The sequence below is a fragment of the Saccopteryx leptura genome, chromosome 2 (genome assembly GCF_036850995.1).
Source record: "Saccopteryx leptura isolate mSacLep1 chromosome 2, mSacLep1_pri_phased_curated, whole genome shotgun sequence".
In the NCBI taxonomy this organism is placed as follows: Eukaryota; Metazoa; Chordata; class Mammalia; order Chiroptera; family Emballonuridae; genus Saccopteryx; species Saccopteryx leptura.
Genome location: NC_089504.1, coordinates 145,335,111 through 145,362,957, shown reverse-complemented (window position 1 = coordinate 145,362,957; position 27,847 = coordinate 145,335,111). Strand labels below are relative to the sequence as shown.

At 40.6% G+C, this 27,847-nt stretch overlaps 1 protein-coding gene and 2 non-coding genes across 6 annotated transcripts in view; 2 read left to right on the top strand and 1 right to left on the bottom strand.

The window, feature by feature from the left end:
- The window catches only part of TMEM117 (transmembrane protein 117), a 512,620-nt gene that overhangs the window by 453,867 nt on the left and 30,906 nt on the right, over positions 1–27,847 (bottom strand). The gene's annotated exons all lie outside the window — the stretch shown is intronic.
- On the top strand, positions 6,734–6,809 carry TRNAS-AGA (transfer RNA serine (anticodon AGA)). Its single transcript has one exon. It is a non-coding gene; the product is annotated as a tRNA-Ser (tRNA).
- On the top strand, positions 10,174–10,249 carry TRNAV-GAC (transfer RNA valine (anticodon GAC)). The gene has a single exon. It is a non-coding gene; the product is annotated as a tRNA-Val (tRNA).

The following is a 27,847-nucleotide window of genomic DNA, read 5'->3' as shown; positions in this document are numbered from 1 at the left end:
CTCGACCTTCCTGTCTGTCTGTCCTTATCTGTCGCACTCTCTGACTCTCTCTCTCTCTTTCTCTGTCACACACACAAAAAAAACACTCTGAATAATAATGTTCATATAACATTGTCTGAACCTTAGCATTGTATAACTAAGAAAAATAAGTCCCAGAGTTGATATAAGCTCCGGTTATGAAAAAAGATGCTATAGAGAAGTAAACATCAGTAAAGCTAGTCTGAGTTTTCCCCCAAACATCTGAAATAAACTATTTGCCTATCCCATCTTAAAACCTACAGTTGAAATCTAAGCTGCTATATTCAGTATATTCCACAAGACGGTGCCGTCTGTCTAGGAAGAAGAGCCTCCCTTATACATACACACAGCTAAACTATACCACTCACTGAAGCAATGTGAATTTCAAATCAACTTTTTATAAATGAAACCGCTGAGGTGAACAAGCTCTTGAAGTAATTCTAGTGAAATTTAGGTTGTGAGACAATGAAAATTAATGCTTTCATAAGTACAGACCTCTTTAAATTGCTGTCCAAATCAGGATTAAGGGAAGTTAACTTGATAAAAGGACATAACACATCTAATAGCAAGACCGTTTTGAGCAGTATTTGTAACAGAAACACAGTGAGAGTCTCAGATGCAATTTACATGTTCTAGTAATCACATTTAAAACGGAAAAGTGAAATTGATTTTTGTTTGTTTGTTTGTATTTTTCTGAAGCTGGAAACAGGGAGGCAGTCAGACAGACTCCCGCATGCACCCGACCGAGATCCACCCAGGACGCCCACCAGGGGGTGATGCTCTGCCCATCCGGGGCATCGCTCTGTTGCGACCAGAACCACTCCAGCGCCTGAGGCAGAAGCCATGGAGCCATCCTCAGCACCTGGGCCATCTTTACTTCCAATGGAGCCTCGGCTGCAGTAGGGGAAGAGAGAGACAGACAGGAAGGAGAGGGGGAGGGGTGGAGAAGCAGATGGGCACTTCTCCTGTGTGCCCTGGCTGGGAATCGAACCCGGGACCCCTGCATGCCAGGCCGATGCTCTATCACTGAGCCAACCGGCCAGGGCCAGAAATTGATTTTAATAACATTTTATTTAAGCAACATCCAAAATATTTAAAGATGTTATAAATATGAATTATTAGTAAAATATTTTACATATTTTTTAGTCATTCTGGTGTGCATTTTGCACGTGTAATACATCTCAATCACACTAGCTTCATTTCAAGGGTTCAACAGCTCAATACCATGTGGCTCATGGCTACTGTGTTGGACAGTGAATATCTAGAGCAGTGGTTCTCAAAGTGTGCGCCAGGGCACACTGGTGCACTCTAGAAGATTTCCAGGTGCGCCCTATGGTATTCCAGAGAAATATGTGTCGTTGGGGACCAAAAAACCAAAAGGGTTTTTGGGGTTTAGATTTTGGGGAGACAGAGGTGTGGGAAATTGGCTGTAAACTGACAGTCTGCCCAACCCCCCACCTCACTTGCCTGATTAGGTTGCAAAAGGCTGTTAAGCTGTGGTGCTGGATTGTTCACACTACCCCCCATGTTCCCCGGAAAGACTGGAGGCAAGTTTCTTCATTCCTTTGTTTGGTGTAAAGTTAAGATAATATGTATGGTGGGGGTTTTGGATTGATGATTAAACAAGGAATTGTCTCTTGAAGCTTTTTGGATTTCTAGAAAAGAAGAATATGTGGCAATATCTAAAAAAGCTTTGAACATTTTACTACAATTTTCAACATCCTGTTTATGTAAATTAGAATCTTCTACCCTCAACAAAAAAGTAAAAAGAGAGGAATTCTTCAATGTATTGATGAGGAAATGAGAGTTTGCCTTTCAAATATATGCCCAAACATTGAAGAAATCACTAGGACACATCAGGCTCATGTTTCTCATAAACACAAGAACAAAAAAAAACGCATTCGAGCTGGAACCAATTTACTAAATCTTACTAAGAATGTATCTATATATACAAAAAGATAACTTTTTGTCGGTTTTTTTTATTTTTTAAACCCTTTTTTATGAATTCTAAGAAGCATAACAAAAAATGTAACATAAAAATGTTTTTCAATGTCAGAAAATGTATGGTAAATTTAATTTTGTCATATTTATTTCATTTAAGTACCATAAAAGCACATTTGGACTTCATATTTTTTTCTTTAATATTTGACTTAATTATTATAACATATTTCTCAGAAATTTGTATATAGTGCACCTACAATTATTTGTAGGATTTTAAATGCGCCCTGACTTCCACTGCTCTAGAGAATCTAACGTACGGTATTTCCCTGAGCAGCAAACTTAATTTCTGATTAATGGGCTAAATGTTCTGCCTATATTTCTTAGGTCACATATATATACAAGCAAAAATGCAAACAGATGTTTTCTGATGCTTATCACTAACACAACAGAATGCACACGCTTTCTTATAAATCATATGAAAATATTTGATCTAGCCTGACCTGTGGTGGCGCAGTGGATAAAGCATCAACCTGGAAATGCTGAGGTCGCCGGTTCGAAACCCTGGGCTTGCCTGGTCAAGGCACATATGGGAGTTGATGTTTCCTGCTCCTCCCCCTTCTCTCTCTCTGTCTCTGTCTCTCTTCTCTCTCTCTCTCTCTCTCTCTCCTTTCTAAAATGAATAAATAAAAATAAAAAAATTAAAAAAAAGAAAAAAGAAAATATTTGATCTAAAGTCCTTTCATCTCTAAACTCTTTAGACTGATGAATACCCTATAGATATAAAATAAATCCTGGCCTTATTTAGTATCTGTGTTACTAACATAGCAAAACATAAAATATGTGGGACATTATAACAGAACAAAAGTTGCCAGCGCTCATATACATAAGATGGTTAGCACGTCATACATTAAACAAAAGAGCACTAAAAAGTAGATTTTTTTATCCACTGTGCTGGCATAGTGGATAAAGTGTCAACCTGGAATGCCGAGGTCACCAATTCAAACCCCTGGGCTTGCCCAGTCAAGGCACATAGGGGAAGCATCTACTATGAGTTGGTGCTTCCCACTCCTCCCCCCTCTTTCTCTCTCTAAAATCAATAAATAAAAATGTTTTTAAAAGTGGATTTAACAAGTATGTCCATCATAGAGGTCTTAGAATTCTCTATTTAACCAGTTCTGCTAGTTAAAACTTTCTTTATCGAAAGCCTTTTCTGCGTCTATTGATAAGATCATGTGGTTTTTGTTCTTTGTTTTGTTGATATGGTGTATTATGTTAACCGTTTTACGTATGTTGAACCATCCTTGAGATTCTGGGATGAATCCCACTTGATCATGATGTATTATTTTTTTAATATGTTGTTGTATTCGATTTTCTAGTATTTTGTTTAGTATTTTAGCATCTGTATTCATTAGAGATATTGGTCTGTAGTTTTCTTTTTTTGTGCCATCCTTGCCTGGTTTTGGTATGAGGGTTATGTTGGCCTCTGACACCTGTTTGATTAGCCATTATTAGCAAGACAGGTAATAGCAAATGTTGGAGAGGCTGTGGAGAAAAAGGAACCCTCATACACTGTTGGTGGGAATGTAAAGTAGTACAACCATTATGGAAGAAAGTATGGTGGTTCCTCAAAAAACTGAAAATAGAACTACCTTATGACCCAGCAATCCCTCTACTGGGTATATACCCCCAAAACTCAGAAACATTGATACGTAAAGACACATGCAGCCCCATGTTTATTGCAGCATTGTTCACAGTGGCCAGGACATGGAAACAACCAAAAAGCCCATCAATAGATGACTGGATAAAGAAGATGTGGCACATATACACTATGGAATACTACTCAGCCATAAGAAATGATGACATCGGAACATTTACAGCAAAATGGTGGGATCTTGATAACATGATACGAAGCGAAATAAGTAAATCAGAAAAAACCAGGAACTGCATTATTCCATACGTAGGTGGGGGACATAAAAGTGAAACTAAGAGACATTGATAAGAGTGTGGTGGTTACGGGGGGGAGGGGGGAATGGGAGAGGGAAAGGGGGAGGGGGAGGGGCATAAAGAAAACAAGATAGAAGGTGACAGAGGACAGTCTGACTTTGGGTGATGGGTATGCAACATAATTGAACGACAAGATAACCTGGACTTGTTATCTTTGAATATATGTATCCTGATTTATTGATGTCACCCCATTAAAAAAATAAAATTATTTTTTTTTAAATAATTTTTTTTAATTTTATTTTATTTATTCATTTTAGAAAGGAGAGAGAGAGGGAGAGGGAGAGAGAGGAGAGAGATAGAGAGAGAAGGGGGGAGGAGCAGGAAGCATCAACTCCCATATGTGCCTTGACCAGGCAAGCCCAGGGTTTTGAACCGGCGACCTCAGCATTTCCAGGTCGACGCTTTATCCACTGCGCCACCACAGGTCAGGCAAAAAAATAAAATTATTAAAAAAAAGAAAAAAAAAAAAACTTTCTTAATCCCAGATAGCAAAAGTATAAATGGCTTCTTTATCCATCCTGATTCTCTTTCTTCATAATACATTGTACTATTACATGAAGAATAGGAAGTTGATACAAAAGCATTCTTAACAAAAATGAAAAGGGTTGACTTCTCATTAGGCCAAAAGGTCCTGAAAGGAGGCTGGGTTTTATTTTTCTAGTCAAGCAGGAGCACAAGTTTAAAAGACAACCTTGTTTCATTTACAAGATGTGTTTATGAGAGCAGTGAAATACAATCACTTTGAGAAAGTGTAGCAGCACAAGGTCACACTGCTCTGTCTCAGTGGAAAATGGCTCAAGAAAAGCACTGTCTCTGGGTCTGTGGGGGAGTCTTCAGGGAGCCCTGCAAGCTGAACAGGTTGCAAGGATCCCTAACCGAAACTGAGCAATAGAACTTTTTCATTAGGAACTGCACAGCCAGAAGGATCTGGCATTCGTCAGCAATTACTCATGCTTCCCAAGGTTCTGCAATGACTCACCTACTTAATTCTACAAGATAATTTTGTAATTGGACGTGAGTAACTGACAGGCTGATTTTCTTTCTGAACAGGGAAAGTGAAAGAGGTAAAGATTAAGTTAGTGAGAAATCCAATTTTTAAAACATGCTCTAACCATTTCACATGGTTGGTTATATGATGTATCCAAGTAATAGTGTATAATTTAAGAAGTTATGAAAAGTAATAAAAAAAGGGGGTTGGGGGAAATAACACACTAAGAAACAAAATAACACTGAGAAAGAAAACAATGCCTTAGAGTGATGAGCAAATTTCTAATTTATAGGAGCTTTCATCTCACCCTAGCTATTTAATCCTCACAAAATTGTAGAATTGAGGGCAGGTACTATTACTTCATTTGATAAACGACAAAACTAAAGTTCACTAAAAGTTAGTGAAATAAGATATGTAAAATAATGTTAACTGGGAAAATATTAGAGACACTGCAATGACTTGAAGGAAGCTTTTATTTATATTCCTTACAAATGAATCATTCTTCTGTCTTGGTGGAAACAGATTTCCTTCCTAAGGGTCTGTTACAGCCTCCAGGTATTCTGTTCCTAGCCAACCAGAATCACTTTCAATCTCGCTCCAGCGAGGGAGCCTCCGCGCAGCAGCTTCTGTAGCAATGGGGCCGAGTACCAGCACACTCTCAATTATTCAAGATAACAGAGAAAGGCCTGGGGATAGATTACCCCCAATGCAGCAGAAACAAATTAACAGCTGCACTAGATAAACTTGAATAAATGAATGTTTTAAACTGTGCGTACTGATTAAATGCACACTGATAAAATCTGCAGAGAGGAGTCAGGAGCGCTCCATAAAAGTAGAGCAAGTGGGTGCAAGGTGACTACATCAAACCAAAACTCTATGGAGAAGCCACAGCCCACATGAGAAGCCACCCAGAATGAGGAGGGGGCAGGAACTGCCTGTCTTTGCATGTCAGCTACACACACTTGCCTTACCCACTAGCAAAACTTTTTATTTACTTCTTTGGGACCTGCACCAGGACAGCTTGTAAAAGTCTGATTCTGAATGACATGGCACCCCAGCTGACCTCACCAACAGAGAGCAAGAATTACCTACTTATATGTAACTTACTTATAGCATAGACTTATATACTGAAATACATGGTGGTCATCAATAACCACCATGGAAAATTTTCACTTTTGTATCAGCATTCAGGTTCATTGATTAAAAAAAAACAACCTTACAACTCTTTTGCTTATAAAGGTTTAGAAAATATAAATCAAATCGGCCTTATTCATTGACCAGTTATCACTTATTTGTGACACATTGAAATTATAGTCAGGTTTAAATTCTGAGACTCTTACAGGAGAAAATTTTCAGCATATAGTCTGGATAAAACTATAATGTGCATCTAAAATATACCCATATTAAAGCAATATTAACATGATAAACTGGTCTGGTCCCTGATCTAGTAATGTTTGACAAAGTTATTCACAAGCCAGTATGTATGATTAGCATTTCTGATTAGCATTTATAATTTAACTCAAATGTATTTTGTTCCTTGGCTGATCAAGCATAAGCACAGCTTTCCAGGCACTCCATGCAGTATTTACAAAGTATCACTGGCATACGTTTATAAACTGCTCACCTGCTATACTTACCGTCACTGTGCCAGCACCTCTGGTCAGGGGCTTTCAATTAGCAAGATCATATTCATGCGCAATAACCATTTTTACTTCTCTAAATAAAGTACTTATTTTACTTGTTTCCTAAATTACTAAAATTTCCCATTTCAAAATGATTTCAGCCCTGGCCGGTTGGCTCAGCGGTAGAGCGTCAGCCTAGAGTGCGGAGGACCCGGGTTCGATTCCCGGCCAGGGCACATAGGAGAAGCGCCCATTTGCTTCTCCACCCTTCCGCCGCGCTTTCCTCTCTGTCTCTCTCTTCCCCTCCCGCAGCCAAGGCTCCATTGGAGCAAAGATGGCCCGGGCGCTGGGGATGGCTCTGTGGCCTCTGCCTCAGGCACTAGAGTGGCTCTGGTCGCAACATGGCGACGCCCAGGATGGGCAGAGCATCACCCCCTGGTAGGCAGAGCATCGCCCATGGTGGGCGTGCCGGGTGGATCCCGGTCAGGCGCATGCGGGAGTCTGTCTGACTGTCTCTCCGTTTCCAGCTTCAGAAAAATGAAAAAAAAAAAAAAGATTTCATACAGCGCTACCAGGTTTTTAAATTTCTAAGGCATACAAAGGTGGTCTTCTTCCTTTTAATACTGACTCCTCTCCCTTAAAAAGACAAAATGTCAGTCAAAATCTCCACACCTCTAGTCAGTTACCAGAAGTGCACATTTAGCCGCGCCCTATTGTTTCTGTCCATATTTGAGTCTATACTTGAAGCTACTAGAAAAGTTGTCTTTCTCCTTTCTTTTGGAAATACTAGATTACTTCTGAGAACAACGGATATACTTTTGCTATTTCATCTTCTATTTTCTCTTCTGAAAAATATATTGTTTGGAATGAACGAGGCCAGAATGTGAGCTGACTATATTTTTAGCAGCCTTTCTGAAAATGTTTACCTCTGAGAACATCAATCATCTGAGCGCACCAATAACTGGAGAAATACCAATAGTTTAGCTATTACCTTGTGTAAAAAAAACCCATACAATTAAGTTAACTATAAAAGTCATCCTTCAGGGCACACCGTCAAAGCTCTGGAATTCCTCTGGGACTGAAGGAAGCTCCCGAGTTTAGAAAGCAGTTTTCAGAAAAGTTAGAGCAGTTTGCTAAAGCTGTGACTTTTTCCAATTTTTGTTATTATTTTTTTTATTTCAAGAGTAAAATTTCTTAATTGTAGCATATGAAGCAATAGAAAGACACACACCGCCTAGGACACAGTTTCAAAAATCTGAGTGCATCCTTCCACAACTTTGAATATGGTCAAATAAAATATACACATACCCATGGCGTGATTGTGTGTGTGTGTGTGTGTGTGCGCGCCTGTATGTGCTGGGCAAGTGAGTTTGTAAAATGTGATTTTTACGTTTGCTCACTTTTATTGTTAAAAATGGCTGCTGCCCAGATATGTGATCTGTGAAACTGCTAATTACCTTCCTACTTGGAAAGGGGCTTTGTTATGCTAATGTTTGCTGGAGGAGGGGTTTTCATGCCAAGAAAAATTTGTGAAGAAGGAGGAAAACGAAGAAGCCAAGATGGAAGGGAAGGAGAGAGGAGCCAGTTTTGCAGAGTAAGAAGCCATGTTGGCAGATGGGGAACCAGAGGTGACTAAGACTGGTGGGGGCCTTTGATTCTAGGAAAAACCAGAAAAGATTCTCCTGGTTGTGGAACCAGAGAATGTGTGAGTGGGTTTGGTACCCTGTGTGTTTTTTCTCACCGGCTGGGTGCGAGGCTAGAATAAAGGAATGGCCCACCAGTTTCTGGCTCCACAGTTTCTTTACCGTCTGTCTGAATCCAATGAGAACCTGTACCTGCATGGCCACGATGATGGCAGCAACTACTGGCCACACAGTGTGTGTGTGTGTTTTGTTTTGTAGTTTTACAAAAATATAATCATCACATTATTCTGCAATTTGTACTTCTCACTTAGCATCACGGACATCACCATAGATCAACAGTAAAGATAGTCTTAATGGCTACATAATCTGTAGCATGGATGCTCTACATTTTATTCAACCTTTTTATTATTTTTGGTTATTCACATTGATTTCAGCTATTTGCTACTACAAGCCTGCAGTACTGTAATTTATAATAAGAAATATATACCTGGTCTTCCTCACTGTCTAGCACAGAGCTCCGGAAACCTTTGGAATTTCCTAAGTGAGGACGACATAAAGGTGTCTTTTGCTATGCTAATGAGGTAACCTTTGAACACCACTTAAGGAAGGAGGATGGTTGCCAGAGCAGCCAACCAAGTGATGAGAAGTTTGGAACTCTCAGTCTCACCACCCCCCAGCCCCCACTTCTGAAAGCTGAGTTCCATCACCACTGACCAATGACAGAATGGACCATGTCCATGTAAGGAAGCCTCTATAACAGGGGTCGGGAACCTATGGCTCGCGAGCCAGATGTGGCTCTTTTGATGGCTGCATCTGGCTCGCAGACAATTCTTTACTAAAAAAAAATAATAAATAATGTTAAAAATATAAAACATTCTCATGTATTACAATCCATTCATTTCCTACTGCTCATGTTCATGGTTGCAGTGGCTGGAGCCAATCACAGCTGTCCTCCAGGACAACACCAAATTTTTATTGGATAATGCGTAATGTACACGGGTCGTTGTATGGCTCTCACGGAATTACATTTTAAAATATGTGGCGTTCATGGCTCTCTCAGCCAAAAAGGTTCCCGACCCCTGCTCTATAAAAAGCCAGAAGAACTGGGTTGGGAGAGCTTACAGGCTGGTGAGTACATGTAGGTATGGAGACAATAGTGCTCCCTTTCCCCAGGCCTTGTCCTATACATCTCTTCAGCTGGCTGTTTCTGCATTGTATCCCTTTATAATAAACCAGTAATCTAGTAAGTAAAATGTTTCTCTGAGTTGTGTGACCTGCTCTAGCAAATTAATTCAAGCTAAGGAGGGGTCTGTGGGAACCTGTGATCTATAGCTAGAAGGTCAAAAGCCTAGGTTTACAACTGGCTTCTGAAGAAAGTAGGAAGTGCAGTCTTGCAGAACGAACCCTTAATCTGTGGAATCCGACATCATCTCTGGGTAGACAGTGTCAGAACCGAGTTGCATAGTAGGACACCTTACTGGTGTCTGAGGAATTGCTTCTTGGTGTGGGAAAACCTCCCCCATACACACACTGGAATTAGGTTTGAAACTCCAAATAAAGACCCATAAAAATTACATATATGTTTAAATACAGCCACTTCTTTTTTAAAGGACAGATTCTCCCAATTAAGGATCAAAGACTATGGCTGCTTTTTAATAAATGGATATTTCCTCAAGTTAAAAAAAACAAAGATCTTATGACAAATTGGCAATAAATAGCAGGTAAAACTTTGCATATCCTTTGACTATAAAATCCCAATGCTAGGCATTTTTCCTAAAGAAATAATTGAGCAAATGAGCATAGATTTTTTTTAAATGTATGTACATAAATACTTGAACTTTTTAATAAAAGAAATAGAAAACATTCAAAATTCAAGAAAATTATTTTCAACACACCCATGAAACATTATTAGGCATACACTAAAACTGCATACTATTCATTAAAAATGATGAAAATAGCCCTGGCTGGTTGGCTCAGTGGTAGAGCATCGGCCTGACGTGCAGGAGTCCCGGGTTCGATTCCCGGCCAGGGCACACAGGAGAAGCACCCATCTGCTTCTCCACCCCTCCCCCTCTCCTTCCTCTCTCTCTCTCTCTTCCCCTCCCACAGCCAAGGCTCCATTGGAGTAAAGTTGGCCCGGGCACTGAGGATGGCTCTGTGGCCTCTGCCTCAGAGGCACTACAATGGCTCTGGTTGCAACAGAGCAACGCCCCAGATGGGCAGAGCATCGCCCCCTGGTGGGCATGCTGGATGGATCCTGGTTGGGCGCATGCGGGAGTCTGTCTGACTGCCTCCCCGTTTCCAAGTTCAGAAAAATACAAAAAAAAATGATGAAAATATGTTTACTGACAAAGAATAATGTATGCCAAATAAATTAAATACCGAATTGAATTTCACTTTTATAAAGTAATTTCAAAGAGAAGGATAATGATGAGGAAAAGGATATGCCAAATGCTAATAATAGTGTTTTCTCTATAGTAAGATTAAGTGTAATGTTTTACTTCATTATTTATTCAAAAAAAGAAAAGAAAATATCAGGCACTATGCTAAGCATAGTGTTGAAAAAAATGTAGTGTACCTTAATGAAAATTATCCTGTGTCTGTGAGGGCAGGAAGAGGTCAGGGGCTCAGGAAAGGTAAGAGGAGGGACTTTGCATGGTAGAGAGGGCAGGTCAAAGGCTCAAAAACATCTAAGTTGTATAATTTAATCTTTTTAACATGCCTTTGAGATATTATCATTTCCAGTTTAATCTAAAAGTTCTATAAATTGCCTAAGGTTACTGAGCAAATAAGTGATAAAAGATTAAGACTCAGATCTTAAGATTCCAATATTCTTCCAAATTAAAAATAGAACTACCATATAATTCAACAATTCCACTTCTGGGTATTTATTCAAGGAAAATAAAATCACTAATTTGGAAAGACATATGCACCCCTATGTTCACTGCAATATTATTTACATTAGCCAAGATATGAAAACAACCTAAATGTCCATCAATGGATGAATGGGTAAAGAAGATGTAGTATATAATACTACAATGGAATTCTACTCAGCCATAAAACAAAAAAAACTCTTGGCCTTGGCCGTTGGCTCATTGCTCTGGTTGGCAAACTGCAGCTCGCGAGCCACATGCGGCTCTTTGGCCCCTTGAGTGTGGCTCTTCCACAAAATACCACATGCGGGTGCTACCTCGATAAGGAATGTACCTACTTATATAGTTTAAGTTTAAAAAATTTGGCTCTCAAAAGAAATTTCAATCGTTGTACTGTTGATATTTGGCTCTGTTGACTAATGAGTTTGCCGACTACTGGCTCAGTGGATCGAGTATCAGCCAAGCATTTGGACATCCCAGGTTAATTCCCAGCCAGGGCCCACAAGAGAAGTGACCATCTGCTTTTCTCCCCCTCTGACAGCCAGTGGCTCAACTGATTCAAGCACTGGCCCCCTAGCACTGAGGATAGCTTAGTTGGTCTGAAAGTCCACCTCAGGCACTAAAAATAGTTTGATTGATTCTAGCATCAGCCCTAGATAAGGGCTGCCAGGTGGATCCCATCAAGGCACATGCAGGAGTCTGTCTCACTATCTCCCTTTTTCTCACTTAAAAAAGAAAGAAAATTACTCTTGACATTTGCAACAACGTAGATGGATCTAGATGGTATTATGCTATCTAAAATAACTCAAACACAGAAAGACAAATATCAAATAATTTCACGTATATGTAGAATCTAAAATTGTAAAAACCAAATAACAAAGCAAAACAGAACTCACAGATACAGAGAACAGACTAATGGTGCCAGAGGAGAGGGATGATGGAGGACGGGTAAAATGAGTGACAGTTATCAAGAATACAAACTTCCAGATATAAAATAAATTAAGTCCTAGAAAATTAAATCTTAAAAATTCACAAGAAAAAAAATTTTGTAACTCTTTATATTGACGGATGGTGGCTGGACTTACTGCAATGATCACTTTGCAGAGTTTACAGATGTCAAGTCATTTTGTCATACACCTGAAATTAACACTAGATTGCATTTCAATTATATTTCATTTAAAAAGGATTCCAATTTTCTCAGCAATAGAATATAAGCAGAACTAGTGTATGCTGCTTCCAGGCCGAGGCAGCGAGTCTGCCATCTGGCCACTAGGTATTAATGAGCTGAGTGCCCTTGAAAACCACATCTTAGAGACAAGCTTATGTTCCGGAATGATCCTAGAGATGACAGAACAATGCCAGAGGAAACTGAGTTGAGATGTGATGCTGGTCTGAGGACAGCCACAGCAAAGAAGTGGTGGGACATTTTGGGGAGGAGCCAACAGATGAACCTGTCAGAGACCCAGACAGCCAAATCAGCCAGGGAACACTGCCATACCTGAGCAATCTCGGAAAAGGGAAATCATGAGTTATGTCAGCTGCTAATCCTTACCGTAAGTGCCAGCAAGACGAACAATAACCAGAATGAAGGGACAAAGCCATGAAGACAGGATGAGGCATTGGACACCACGCAGATCATAAAAGGCACACTCTTCTACCGTAACCCCCAGAAGCTGACATCTTGCTTGGAGAGGGTGAGGAAATCTGAAATAATTATTATTATACCCACAGGGACTAAGTCCATCAAAATGACATCCACAAGGTATTCAAGTTTGAAGAGTCTAAAAGTTTAAGCTGTTCAAATTATCCATAGTAAGTTTACCAAATGAGACTAAATGCAGCGATTTCCAGCTATGCAGTGGACAGGATTTGTAGGCCCATGTCATTCTAAAAAAATAAGTAATATATAAAGGGAAGGAGAGAAGAGTGTGTTGTAAAGACAAGGCAAAATGATCTCGGATTTTTCTTCCCTTGATAGCTGTTCGCCAAACCCAGGAATAGTGCGGATTTTGCCACTCTTCCTTTCAACAACAAATACAGCCGCCCAACCTGTTTGTGTTCTAGGCCCTGTCCCAAATTAGACTCTTTGACTATTAAGCAGCTAGATGATCAATCCTACCAAAGTTGCTCTCAGAGGGAATTATAAAGAAAATAATAAAGAGATTAAGAAATGAATTTTAAAAAGAAACTCGACTGGACATGATCCCGTATGACTTTTAGAATGAAAATGAGAACGACACAAGCCAAGCTGAATTGCCTGCGCTACTGAGAACATAAAGCAGTAACATTATCTCAAGCTCAGATGCGGCCCTCCGAGTATTTCAGAAGAACTCGTAAATCTGATCTAAGGTTCTGAGTACCTAGACTATCAATAACGGGAGACATGCAGCTTCTGCATCTCCTGAAAAACACAGCTCCTAGCACAGCTTAGGATCAAGCCTTTCCGCTTATCTTCTTGCCTTACCAGACTCTCTGAATCCCTTTACATACACACACACACACACACATACCACATACACATATACATACCACATACACACATATATACACACACATCGCCACCATACTTTTCCATCTCTTGTCCTGGTTTTAGAAAAAAATAAAAGTGCTAATTTTTTTTAATGCTGCAAAGAAACTAGTTGCATTACACTTTTTTAAACATCATCTATAAAATAATTTGAGGCAACATATCAATTAAATGACTGAGGCTAACTTGTTCTTTACAGGGGAGAATTAGTACAGTTTGTATAAACTAGTTCAGTTCCCTTGGGGATCTCTTATTACTTAAGAAACTAGAAGAGAAAACTTATCCAATATCAAATGCTATTTACTAGTGAGAAAATGTAATTCCCACTTGCACCCTCAGGGGGATTTGGTCATCCTGGCTTCATTCCATCCCACCGGGCCCACTCTGGTATCACCGTTACCCCTTTGAGAAGTGAGGGGCTGGAGTGCACAGTGAGATGGCCAAGACGCCAGTACATTACATAGTGGCTCAAATGAACTCAGCTGATATATACACAGCATTTCTTGTGTGCCAAGTCCTGACAAAGCACTTAAACTGAAAAACAAGTCAAGTTAAAAAGAACACTAAGAATGCAGGCAGGATCAACTATCCAAGAACCTGCACAGATGAAAAAAAAGAGGAGCAAAGAGTGAGAGAAACAGACAGACTTATAGATAAGGCTGTTTTCCAGGATTTAATTGGCTTTCATCTCTTTTTTAACAGAGACTTTATCGTATATTTTATTTTTTATATGGCTTACATCTTTTTTACTTCTCCCCCTTGCAGAGACAAATTTAAGTTCCATAATTCTTTCCTATTTATGGTGATGGAAAAGCAGAATGATCTCTTGTCTTCACCATTTTCATTCCCTCCTACAGTGTTATTACGTAAAGAGTTCATTTTTACTAGTTCAAAGAGAGAACTACCAAAGTGGGAAAAGCTAGAAGGAAAAAAAACAAGAACAAAATAGAAAAATAAAAGGAAAGAAGTCAAAATAGAAGACTGATGGATAGTGAGTAAAATGACGGGAGGAGAGGAGCAAAGAGGGATAAATACACAGTGATGGAAAATGACCTGACTGGGTGATGGGCACACAACACAGACAACAGGAAAAGAAAAGAAAAGAAAAAAAGATTGATGGAGTTTTCTGTTCAGATGAAAAGCAAACTAGCTACAACAAAAGCAATTATAACTCCCTGGCTGTAACGATAAATGAGCAAAAGATGGTTGGGAGAATAAAAAGAAATGAAACAGAAAACAAGTATATGCAAATAACTTTAAGGAAGAATAAGAGAATGCAAGAAACTAAAAGAATGAAAACTTAAATGAACTGTTGATAAAAGGTAAGAAACAAATTCTCAGAATGAAACAAGAAATGAATATAAAAGAAAATAAAAACTAATGGAAAAAAAACTGTAAAAATGGGTTGAAACAGTAAAGAAAAAGAAACTCGAAAAGAGTAAAATGAAAGTGAGCAAGTTTTGTTGTTTTTTTTAATAACACAGAATTAACAAAAAATGTTTTACTGTCTCAGCATAAGCCTCGGATTTTGGCTAATAGTCATTCATGGCAAGCAAACACAACAGTTTACAGCCCACTTGACTTTCAATTTAAACTTGTCTACAGCCTGGCCCAGCGGTGGCGCAGTGGATAAAGCATCAACCTGGAACGCTGAGTTCCCCAGTTCGAAACCCTGGGCTTGCCTGGTCAAGGCACATACGGGAAGTAACTACTAGGAGTTCATGCTTCCTGTTTCTCCCCCGCCCCTCCTCCTTCTCTAAAAATCAATAAATAAAAAATCTAAAAAAAAGTAAACTGTTGCCTACAATATTCTCTTCACTGATCATCAAATGGATCCCAGGTTACTTGCAGTTTTCAGAATCGTATCTGATGTTGCATACTGTGGCCTGAGCCTTTCTGATCCCCCATCTGATTCACTCTGTGTGTGCGGAGCAATGCCCCAGATCCTACTCCACACCCAGAACTGTGCTGCTTACCATGTAAATGCCTGGTACATGATGCTATAAAGCCATCTTTCATTACAAGAAACCTTGAACTCACAACTTAGCCACTGTAGTTAGTGCACAGCTTCCACAGGGAAGGTTCTATTTTCTTCTTCCTCTAAGGACTAGCTCTTGTATCTCACAAAGCTTCATTTAAGTCCCCAACAGATTGAATTTAATGAGTTTTCTCTTTCAAGGATAATAAACTCAAATAAATTTTAAAATGTTATATATTTCTGTGAAGCTCCAATACATATGTCGGTGAATGAAGAAGGAATATCTCTTCTGTATAATTAAATACAAGAACAACCAACCATGCCTGACCAGGAGGTGGTGCCATGGATAGAGCACTGGCCTGGGACACTAAGGACCCAGGTGCGAGACCCCAAGGTCACTAGCTTGAGTGCAGGGAAGTGCAGGGTCTCTGGCTTGAGAGTAGGATCATCGACATGACCCCATGGTCATTGGCTTGAGCTCAAAGGTCACTGGTTTGAAGCCCAAGATCCCTGGTTTGAGTCAAGTCACTGGCTTTGAGCACCCCGGTCAGGGCACATTGAGAAAGCAATCAATGAACAACTAAGGTGCCACAACTATGAGTTGATGCTTCTCATCTCTCTTCCTTCCTGTCTGTCTGTCTCTCTCACTCATTAAGAAAAAAAAAAGGAAGAAAAAAGAAAAAAAAAAAGAACAGCTTCCTGCAATTGCACAAAATTCTCTCAACCAATTCTTCCACTGAGAACAAACAGAAAAATCAGAAAGTATTTTTCAAACTCTGATTAAAAGAACTTTAAAACTACCAAGGCAGTATATCAGTGAGTCTAAAGATGTGAGAGAAGAAAGCACCAGAACTGAGCCCTGAGATTGGATACTATTTCTCACCCATGGAATTTGCCATTTGAAAGGCTAAAAAGTCAAGAACTTTGACATTTGACCCTTGCTGACCCATCTACCTAACCTCGTGTACCATGAACAGTTACATTACCAAGGCAGAAAGAATATTATTGGCCACAGCATAATTAACTGACCAATAAAACAGTATAATTTCTTTTACATAATTATTCTCTAAACCAAAAGCAGAAATAAATGTTATGGGCTGCTAAATCCAGAGACATTTTAAAAAAACATAATAGATTGGCCCTGGCTGGTTGGCTCAGTGGCAGAGCGTTGGCCTGGCGTGCAGGAGTCCCGGGTTCGATTCCCGGCCAGGGCACACAGGAGAAGCGCCCATCTGCTTCTCCACCCCTCCCTCTCTCCTTCCTCTCTGTCTCTCTCTTCCCCTCCCACAGCCGAGGCTCCATTGGAGCAAAGTTGGCCCGGGCGCTGAGGATGGCTCTGTGGCCTCTGCCTCAGGTGCTAGAATGGCTCTGACTGCGGCAGAGCGATGTCCCAGATGGGCAGAGCGTCGCCCCTGGTGGGCATGCCGGGTGGATCCCAGTCGGGCGCATGCGAGAGTCTGTCTGACTGCCTCCCCGTTTCCAACTTAAGAAAAAGAAAAAAGAAAGAAAAATTTAAAAAAAATAAAAAAAACATAATAGATTCAATATTTTTACTACATGTTGGTATTAAAAATAATTTTTAAGAACTTCATTAGAGCTATAAACATCTGATATGTTAGATAATGAGCTTGATTCCTTTATCATGTAATTGAGTTAACAGAATTCAGATATATCTGTAAGATGTAAATATACTCCCATATACTAAAAGGTTTTTAAAGTAGAATCTCAGGCAAACAATTTTTAAAATAATCCTTATGCTGCAGAGCACTTGTTAAATGTGCCTGCTGCTACTGTACCAAGCTTAATAAAAAGAAGAAAAATAAGATTTTCTTTCATTTTATAAACTGTGGCAAAACACTTTGAGAATTCAAATCTGTAAAGCATGATCACTCTATAAAAAGAATAAAATGGAAGCAGTTTTTATTACAGACTATTGTCTCTGTTTTAACTATCACCACCACATTTAATGACTCTTTGCGACATCTTTCTGGCTTCCTTAAAGCGTTCAGCTCTACTGAGCACTCACTTCTTACAATTCTGTTTGCCATGGCATCGTTAATGCAATTCTCTGCGGTCTCCCTACATCATTTTACTATTGCTGCTACATTTTAGACTCTGACTTTATAATCTTCTATTTCAAGAAATTGTATAAAAATGCAATAAAATACTTCATCTGTATCAGCACTTCTTTTCTTTCTCTTTTTGCCAAAAATAAAAAAAAGGAATCAACAGAAGAAAACTAGGCTATAATCTGTGGCTGTGATGGGAATTGCATAATGCTTTTTAAGGATATTAAGAATTTAAAAACTGGCTAAATTTTATTTCATGACACAATTTCTTTGCACCATGAAGCAGGACAGACTACTTGATGGTACAGTAGTGAAACACATTATTATCTCAAATGTCTTAACTGAAAGGTGGAAAACTTCAAAATTACCTTTGCAACTGGGGGACTATCAACAAATCATGCTTAACTTCTTCTAATATAATGTCATGAAACAACTTCTGAATTTCTATTCTTGAGTAAGCTGATTCTCTGGTAACACTAATAATACACACACAAAAGCTCTGTAATGAAAATTATTTGGAATTCCCAAGTAAAAGTTAGAAAATAAGACACCTAAGCGAAAGTATCTTGCAAAAATAAATTTTCCTACTTCTCAATAGCTGCTGTGTCACTGAGTTCCACAGTGGCCAAACAGAAAGCAGCAAGACTTTAGTCATAGGTCTTCTATGGTCAGAGGTACAGACGATTTCTTCATTTATTTTTAGAATAGCATTTGTGTTCATAATGATGGTCTGTGCCAATACTGTTCTCAAGCCAGTCCTTGATTACTATAGGATATAAGCCAAAAATGGAAAATGATGAACCTGTGGTTTGAGGCAGGTAGCAGGTGGTTCTAAAGATAGAGAGCTTTGAAATGCCTTAGTCACAACTCACCCCATGAAGCAGCAGAGATTGCTGCCTTCCTTTGCATCATTAAACCTTTGACCAATTAACATTTAAGATTAAGATTATATATTTAATAATTAACAAATATATTGATGAAGAAATAGAGGAATTAAGATAGGACCCACAAAGCTTATCAACGTGTGTGTGTGTGTGTGTTCCTATCAGAGTCATACCTGGATGAATTTCTGGAGACCCATTAGGGCCTAGCACTGTGCTCTAGACACAAGCAAAAAAGATTCCTCATAAATGCATAAAAGAATGTCTCCAATTACTCTTTTATAAAACATTAACTTCTTGTTGGTATACATCAATTACCAAATCAAATCAGTAACAAGTCAATCCATTCTCAAGTGTTGCAAAATTGCTCTGTAATAGCTTACATAATTGTACTAAATACCAGTCACTGTTGTGAAGACAGCAAACTAGACAGGCATTTTACTCAGTTAATTTCCAGCAGTAAAATCATGATATCAGTGGGGATGATGAGTCAGAAAGGAGGTGGCTTCTTTGCATGAACCTGCCTCTGTTCATTCATCTACTCACGGAAGACATTCAAGAACTGTTTATTAAACCCCAGGAATATGCAATATATCAAGAGAAATCAGAGGGTAACATTTGAAATAAATTTTGAAGAACATAAGATTTGACATGCAGAAATGCAAGGAAACAGACAACATGATTTAAAAAGGCAGAAAAGAATGAGCAAGGGCAGGGAGCAGAAAACAATCCAATTGGCCTCCGATTCTAGGTTTTACCAATTGTGAATCACACTCCATTCTGCATTCAGAGATAAAATGAGAGTAAGACACTGATTAATTGTTCATCACAACAGAGTACACATTTGAAAGCATGTTCTAGTTTGCCCATAAATTTCTGTCCCTAGTGGGCAGAAAACAGCCAGAAACAATCAGTTCTTCTAAGTGTATTGCATATATTATAGGAAATGATCATTCCTGAAACTGTCCTTCATCTTTTCATGTCCTCCTTCCACCATGTGCATGTCTGACAAGTAAATTATTCGTAAAGTGCTTAGAATAGGGCCAAGCACATAATAAGTACTGTATAAGTATTAAAGAAATTAAAATAAATAAATCCTGATTCCCTTTTATGTAGGTGATAACACCAAGTCCTCAAGACCACTAGAAATGGAACCACTTAAGCCAGAAAATTTTGCTGTGGAGAACTTTTTGATAATGAGTTCAATTTTCTTGAATAGATATAGAGCTATTTAGAGTATTTCACCTTGTGTCAGTTTTACTAAACTCTGGCTATCAAAGGTCGGCCCTTTTCAGGATTTCTCTCATTACTTTCCAATTGCTGTGCCCTCCTTGAACTATATACTCTGAGTCCATAAATCAAGAGAACTGTGTCTTTCTCCTGGAGCCAGAGCTGCCCCCATGCTTCATGCACTGGGGAGTACTGTCAGGGTTAAAGCTCTATCTATACACATGGATCTCATCATGACGGCTCTTTTTTCTCAAGGCTGAATCCCCTCCTGATTCTGCCTTCTTCCGGTTATCCCCCAATGCCTTAAAATAGTCGCCTTTAGTTGAGGGGGAAAGAGGGGTAAGATGTTATAATTTTTTATCTACGGGTTGATTAGTCTATCATATTCCTAGAAGAACTGTATTCCCATACGTACCGAATTCATATTGAATAAGCATGAGTATACAGAGAGGCACATCAGATTTAATGTGTCCCAAACAGAAGTTTAACTTTTCCTCCTCATATCTTTTCTCCCCCAATCTCCTTACCTTATAAAATAGCAACATAATCCACCCAGTTGCGTGCACACGCACACACAATCTATCCTCAAATCCTAAATTTATCGCCCACATCCAATCCATCATTCTATCCTGTGGGATCAACCTCCAAAGCGCACTCTAATTTCATCCACTTCTGCCCATCTCCACTGGCACCACCCCGAACAAACCACCGTGCTCCTTCACATAAACAACGAAATTCCCTAATTACCAGTTAGAGGTTAGCCTTCCTGCTTTTATTCTTTCTCCCATACAGCCATTCTTTTCAAAGCAATCTAAAATTCACTGTAAAACCCTAAATTAGATGTCATTCCTCTGCTCAAAACCCTAAGGTGCCTCAGTCTTAAAATGGAAGAAAACTTCTTTATTATGACTAAGTCCTCTATCTTTAACTCCTACCTCCCTGTTCCTTCTCCTCCTCCCTCTTCAGGTTCCACGAATATTGAGGTTTCTCAAGTGTACCAAATGTTTTTGCCACCCCGGGATTTTTTTCACTTGCTATTTCTTCAATTTGCAGGTACTACTTACAGGTTTTCACTAACCTAGCTCCTTCTCAACACTCAGGTTTTAGTTCCAATCTAACTTCCTCAAACAAAGCTAATCTGACCACCTTATTCAGAGGAGACTATATCGCACCCCACAAATTTAGTGTCAGAGCTCCATGTCTTGTTTTCTTTATAGGATACATCATTATCTAAATTATCCTCTCTTTAAGTTGAATTTCTTTTTAAATTTTTGTATCAGTCAGGATAGGTTAGGTTATGTCACAGTAACAAACAATTCCAAATTCTTAATGGCTTTAAACAAGAAAAGCTTTATCCCTTTGTCATGCTACATGTCCACTGAAGGTCAGCTTAGGGCTCTATTGCACACTGCCTTCACTCCGGGACTCAGGCAAACAGAGCAGCAACTATCGAGAAAATAGCTGATTACTGAGGAAGTGAGGGGGGAAAGCTGGGAGTCATGTATGTGCAATCAAATGCTCCGACTTAGAAGTGCCACACTTTACCCTTGCTCACATCTAACCAACCAAAACTAATCTCAACACCAGAAGTCCAATATCACCACGTTTCAGAGATGGATGAGACAGAAATGTATGATGAACTACACGAATGACCACAGTTATTTATATTCTCACCACCTGAGTGTTTGACAAATGAGAAAATTAACCCTGAATGTTTTGTTGTTCTTTTTTATTATTATTCACTGTTGTAACCCCAGTTCTTGGAATTGGCCCTCCCATATAACAGGCACTCCAGAAATAAGTCTTAAATGAATGTATAATGGTATCTTTTATTAACCTTTCTTGTGTTTCTTCTTCCATCTAATGCTGATAGTTTTTTGAAAGAAAAAAAAAGTAAAAATATTCTTCTTTCATATTTAATTTGATCTGCCACCTAGAATTCAGCTGTTAGATAAATTCTGTGTCCTGATTTAAACATGGATCATTAAGTACTTGTTTTTACAAAATCCAGTAGAGGGCATCGAGTACAGTTGTCTGTTTAGGCTTTAAACAGAAGCAGGAGAGCAACCTAGAAATAAATAAATAGGGTAATTTTTCAGTTAGCTAAGCTAACAGACTCATGGCTGGGGTTATATTGGGAGGAAAGCTGAGAAGGGCTTTGAACTCCATCTCTACAACCTTCCTGCCTCATATAGACAGAACATCTATTCAACCCTAGAAAAAGAAAGGCATCCAAGAGGCAAAACTTTAAAAACAATTAGGACTGCCCCACAATGCTGCCTTTGGGTCCACCTTCTCCACCTCCACTGCTAAAAATACCATCACAGACTTGGCCCTGCGGGAAGGGCTGGGGGCAGGCATGGAGCAGACACACTCAACAGCACTCAATAACTCATCTAGCATTAAAAAAAAAGGAGCAGCTTTCTTCACTTCTGTGTCCCACTGGAGGCATGGAGGTGGGGTGGGCACCCCCTTAAAGCAGCCTAAAGGAGAGTTCAGAAGAATAAAGAAACTCCAGAATAAAAATCATTGATTATTAGCGCTGAGAAAGCTAAGAAGCAGGGCGGCTTAAAGGTTCCACTAAAGCCCCAATTTTAAATACAGTATATCTGTGTTAGCAACTAACTTCTTAAAGTTGGAGATGTATTTATATATTAGCGTTTTCCTTTTACTTTAAGGGAAAAGGACTTTTTCCAGTGAAACGCCTGTGACCCTGCCACCCCATCTCAACCCCACTTCCCTTTCCTGTTCCTCGGCTGCAGCCATTGACCTCTCGGCTTTCATCACACTCAAAATCTGCACCTGCCTGGGGCCCTGACCGCTCTCCATCTCCTTGGGTAGCTTCCCCCCAGAGAGCTCCTGGGGTTGTTCCTTCACCTGCTGCAGGTATTTGCTCAAATGTCTTCTATCAGAGATGGAATTCCAGCAATTTCCCGGAATCCAACTCTGGAGTCCCCACAGCATCTACAGCCCTGGGTTCATATATAATGACTTCTTTATTGTCTGTCTTTTCCCCCTAGAATGGAAGTTCAACCAGGGCAGAGACTTTGTGTTGTTCAGTGCTGGATCCCAGAGCCTAGAAAATGCTCCGTAAGGGTTTATAGCATGAACAAAATATATTGAGGCTGTATTATTAAGGCTGCCACACTTCACAAGTGAATTGTGACAAATCAAGGAGTATAAACCAAGAGAGTAAGCAAGCCCAGGCAAACACTGAGCTTCACAAAAGAAATTCAGCAGCATCAGTATCTTCACAGCATAATGGATTTATTTAGCTGTGAGTGTAAATCTGCTTTGTCCTTTGTCCTAGTCTCTTCTAGTACTGCAAATAACCAAAACAATACATTCATTGCTTTCAGCAAACTTAGAAGATGATCTAATGATAACTTAAGGTTCCAATTTTAGAAACTGATTAATATGCCTTATATTTAGTAAAATGGAAATGGACACAGGGAACAGAACTTCCTAAAGTGAAGATGCTATTTAAAAACAAAACAAAAACAGTGTGCTTGAGCCATCAGGTCTTCTTCCTTCACAGCCCTGCTTCCTTCCATCCCTTCCACTCCATTCTCATTGCCACGTCTAAACAGAGCCTCCGTCACCAGAGGTCAGGCGTACTCTAGCTCCGCGGCACGCCTCCGCGTCTGAAGGCCAGTCATCCCGCATTCATCTTTCTATTGTGAATGCCTTCCTTGTGATCAAATATGTTTAATTTCCTTCTTTGATTTCATATATTCTGTGGTTTCTTTTAACAACAATCTTGTACTACTTTTGTACCTTAAAATTTTAAAGGGAGAGACAATGCTCCATGACTTCCCATTTCCTGAAATTCATATCCATCCATAATTGGCCTTGTAATTTCCCTTTCCGGTCTCCACTGGACCCAAACCTGCTGATACAGGAAAACTGGCCCGTTCAAACTCTACCTCAATATCAGTTGTCCTTTCCTTCCCTACAACTTAGTCCTTGCCATTCCTCCAGCTTGTAATGCCCTCTTCCCTCCCACAGGACTCTTCTGGAAACACGAGGCACAGCTCAGATTCAGACTCAAGAACTATTATAGAAACAGGGGATCAGTCACACACTTCTTAGGGGATGGTGAGTTCACTATTATTAGAAATGCTCAGAGGCTGGCTGAAAATGTAAAAAGGAAGCTCTCACCCACTCCATGGACCCTGAAATACTATCGTTCCTATAAAATCCTACTTCTACTGTGAAGCCTTATTTGACCACTTCTGTCAGAAATGACTTCTTGTCCCATTCAAAACTAACTGTCCATCTCTCTGAGGTGGCAAAAACTATCCACTGGCGATGCAGTTGTATTAGAGCTATGCTGTCACATGGCAGTGTCTACTCTCCTCAGCTCACTGCAATCTCCTGGAAGAGAGTCTCATTGCTATGCTAGCACTGTTCTTTGCAAATGATAGATACTTGATGTTTGTCAGTGACAATGGTAAAACAGGAACAGTTCAAAGAGAAATAAATTGGGAAGAACAAGAAATATTGTTTTATATTCTTTCCTGAGATGGTCAGTCAAGTGTGGTCACAAGAGAGGACACAGCAGAAAAACATTTTTTTTTTTGTATTTTTCTGAAGCTAGAAACGGGGAGAGAGAGTCAGACAGACTCCTGCATGCGCCCAACCGGGATCCACCCGGCACACCCACCAGGGGGCGACACTCTGCCCACCAGGGGGCGTCACTCTGTTGCGACCAGAGCCACTCCAGCGCCTGGGGCAGAGGCCAAGGAGCCATCCCCAGCGCCCGGGCCATCTTTGCTCCAATGGAGCCTCGGCTGCGGGAGGGGAAGAGAGAGACAGAGAGGAAGGAGAGGGGGAGGGGTGGAGAAGCAGATGGGCGCTTCTCCTGTGTGCCCTGGCCGGGAATCGAACCCGAGACTTCTGCACGCCAGGCTGACGCTCTACCACTGAGCCAACCGGCCAGGGCCAGAAAACATTTATTGTATTCACAAGTCCTAGAGAAGCAGAGTCACTGCATGCCAGGAGTGCGCCACACTGGCGGCAGGGGACGCAAAGGCCAAGGGAGAGGGCTCAACAAGGCTGTTGGGGAGCCAAGATTGTCAGGACCCGTGGGCAAGTGCCTTTATTGGTGGCCAAGAGTACACAAGCCAAAGGGGCAAGAAGGTTTCATTGGTTATTTGAATGTCACTAGGGCACAGTGGGGGTGCAAGAAGAGGAAGCTTATCACGTTAGTAAACCGGTCACATGGGCAGAGCGCACACGGCCTGTCTGTGGGAATGTTGAGACAGCAGAAAAATATGAAGTGTAAATATTTATAATATGAACACTAACTTCCTTGGGCCACTGAAAGATAAGTTCAAGCTCACCCCCCTTGGGTTTATGTGTATGTTTGCTTGTCTTCTCTTAGCTGGTCTATCCATGCCAATGGGCATGTCCTCAAGAACACACAAAGTATGAGAACAGGCATGGAGTACCCCAAGGAAATCCTGATGTGTAATCATATTCCTCTTCGATAGAAGAAGTAAAGCCCAACACAGAATGTGAGGTTACTGACAGATGGAAGGGCAGAAAGCATTGTGTGGAGACCTGGGGCAGTGGCAGTGACAGGTTTTGTTCTAGAACTGTGCATGTCAGAGGGCTGGCCAGGCAGTGTGGTGCTGGAAAACCTCTCTGAACACAGACAAAGTGAAGCGAAGCTGTAGGGAGTGGCCTGGCAGGACCCAGCCCCGAGGCAGACGAGCTCGCTGGCTGCCAGTCCACCATCTGGGATGCCTGAAAAGACACCTGTCTGGGAATCAGGAGGGTGCTGCTTATGTTCCAATTTTACTGCTGGCTATTTTTGTGACCTTGGAGCCAGGCAAAATCAACCTGCACAGTTCTGTTTACACATCAACAATAAGTCTGGGTCAGGACCATGATAAAAATATAAAATCAAAATCAAAACCAACAGAACTGCTTCAACCACCACCAGTACTCAAAACTAAGTACACAGCTTCAAACTCACCATTGGAAAGCAATTAGTTTGTCTTTGGAGAGGCCACGTGCCCCTTAGTCCAGCCTGATGCCCTGGGAACTCCTGGGTCTCCTAACAGCCTTTGTTTCCCCTTCTCTCCAGAATCCTGCACGCCTCACACCTTCCACATCACAACACCCCCATGTCCTCCCACCACCAGCACTCGCCCTTTGGACCTGGATCTCCCAATAAGGCCAACGGTTAACATCCTTGCTAGTTCATCACACCTCTCAAGTACCATAAAACTTTAACCCAATAGAAACATCTTTACGAACCAATTATAGTTATAGGACTTATTGAAAGAAAACAAAACAAACCAAAGAAAACTTCTGTCAGTATCCTCTCAAATCACACTCCCCTGCCACCCAGGACTATTTACCTTATCATCTGAACAACAGAAAAAAACAGAATATATAGATGGTGTTATATATTCTGTTATTTAGGTGGTGTTAAATAACCAAGTACCATATTTGCCTACGTATAAGATGATCCCATGTATAAGACGCACCTAAACTTTGGGGCCCAAAGTTTGAAAAAAAAAATGTATTACATAAAGTTACTGAACTCAAGTTTTATTCATCATAAAATTCATACAAGTCCTCATCACTGACAAAACTCCCATCCATTACCTTGTCCTTATTTGTGTCTGATGATAAATCATTTTTCAACAATGAGCGCAAAAACAAGCACAAAAAAAAGCAGGAAATGCAAGTTAAAAAAAAACCTACAACCACTGTATAAGACGCACCCAGTTTTTGGACCTCAAATTTTTCATTAAAAAGTGCGTCTTAAGAAGACCTGAAGATGGCAATGGAGTAGGCAGACGTACAGACTCCCAGCTCACACCACCAAACTGGGTTACATATTAATTTATGAACAATCAGCGTGAAAAACCAACTCTGGACTACAAGAACACCTCTCAAAAATCAAGGAGCAAGCCTTGGCCGTTTGGCTCAGTGGTAGAGCATCGGCCTGGTGTGCAGGAGTCCCAGGTTCGATTCCCAGCCAGGGCACACAGGAGAAACACCCATCTGCTTCTCCACCCCTCCCCCTCTCCTTCCTCTCTGTCTCTCTCTTCCCCTCCCACAGCCAAGGCTCCATTGGAGCAAAGTTGGCCCGGGCGCTGAGGATGGCTCTGTGGCCTCTGCCTCAGGTGCTAGAATGGCTCTGGATGCGACAGAGCGATGCTCCAGATGGGCAGAGCATCGCCCCCTGGTGGGTGTGCCGGGTGGATCCCAGTCAGGCGCATGCAGGAGTCTGTCTGACTGGCTTCCTGTTTCCAACTTCAGAAAAATACAAAAAAAAAAAAAAAAAAACAACCAAGGAGCAAAGAAGGAGCCACACCAAATCTGGTAGGGAGCGCCTGAATCTCCCCTCATTACAGGAACAGAGAGGGAGTGAGGCTGAGAGCCCAGAAGGGCTCTCACTCCAAGAAAAAGAGCAGAAAATATTGCTCATAGCCACTTGCCTAGCGACCAGGGAACTAGGTGTGTTGAAAGGGCCGGCTAGTCTTCCAAAAAGAAAGAGGAGAGAGAGAGCCAGATGGTGAGGGGCAGAGGAATGCATGGGGCAACCTGAGAAGCTGACTCATCCAGTGCTGGAGGCGGCCATAGCTGGGAGAGGGACTGATCCTTCCTCAAAACAAAAGACTGAAGTGCTTCCAGGTCACAGATCTCCAACCATCTCTCCAGCTCCAATCAGTTCAACAACACACAGCTGAAAACAAGAAGTTCAGAGGAGGGAAAGTAATCAGGTCTCCATGGAGATCTGAGATACACTTCCCCCTACTGAAGCTGAGAAAACACCTTGCCCCCAGAGAGAGTAACTGGCAGATGAGGCCTTCAGAGTCTCAGGTTACACCCACTGCATTCCTGGATACACTTTCAAATAAGCCCCATGCTGAGATCAGTAAACAAGACTATTACCTGTTAAGAAAACAAACAAATCAAGACTTCAAAGCAGCCCAAATCTGAAAGTGGATTACAAATAATAGCTGATGCCAACCCAAGAAGACCTACAAATAACACAATTGAAAACTTGAGGCAGACAACACCAACCCTAGACTCAACCAGCTCTACAAA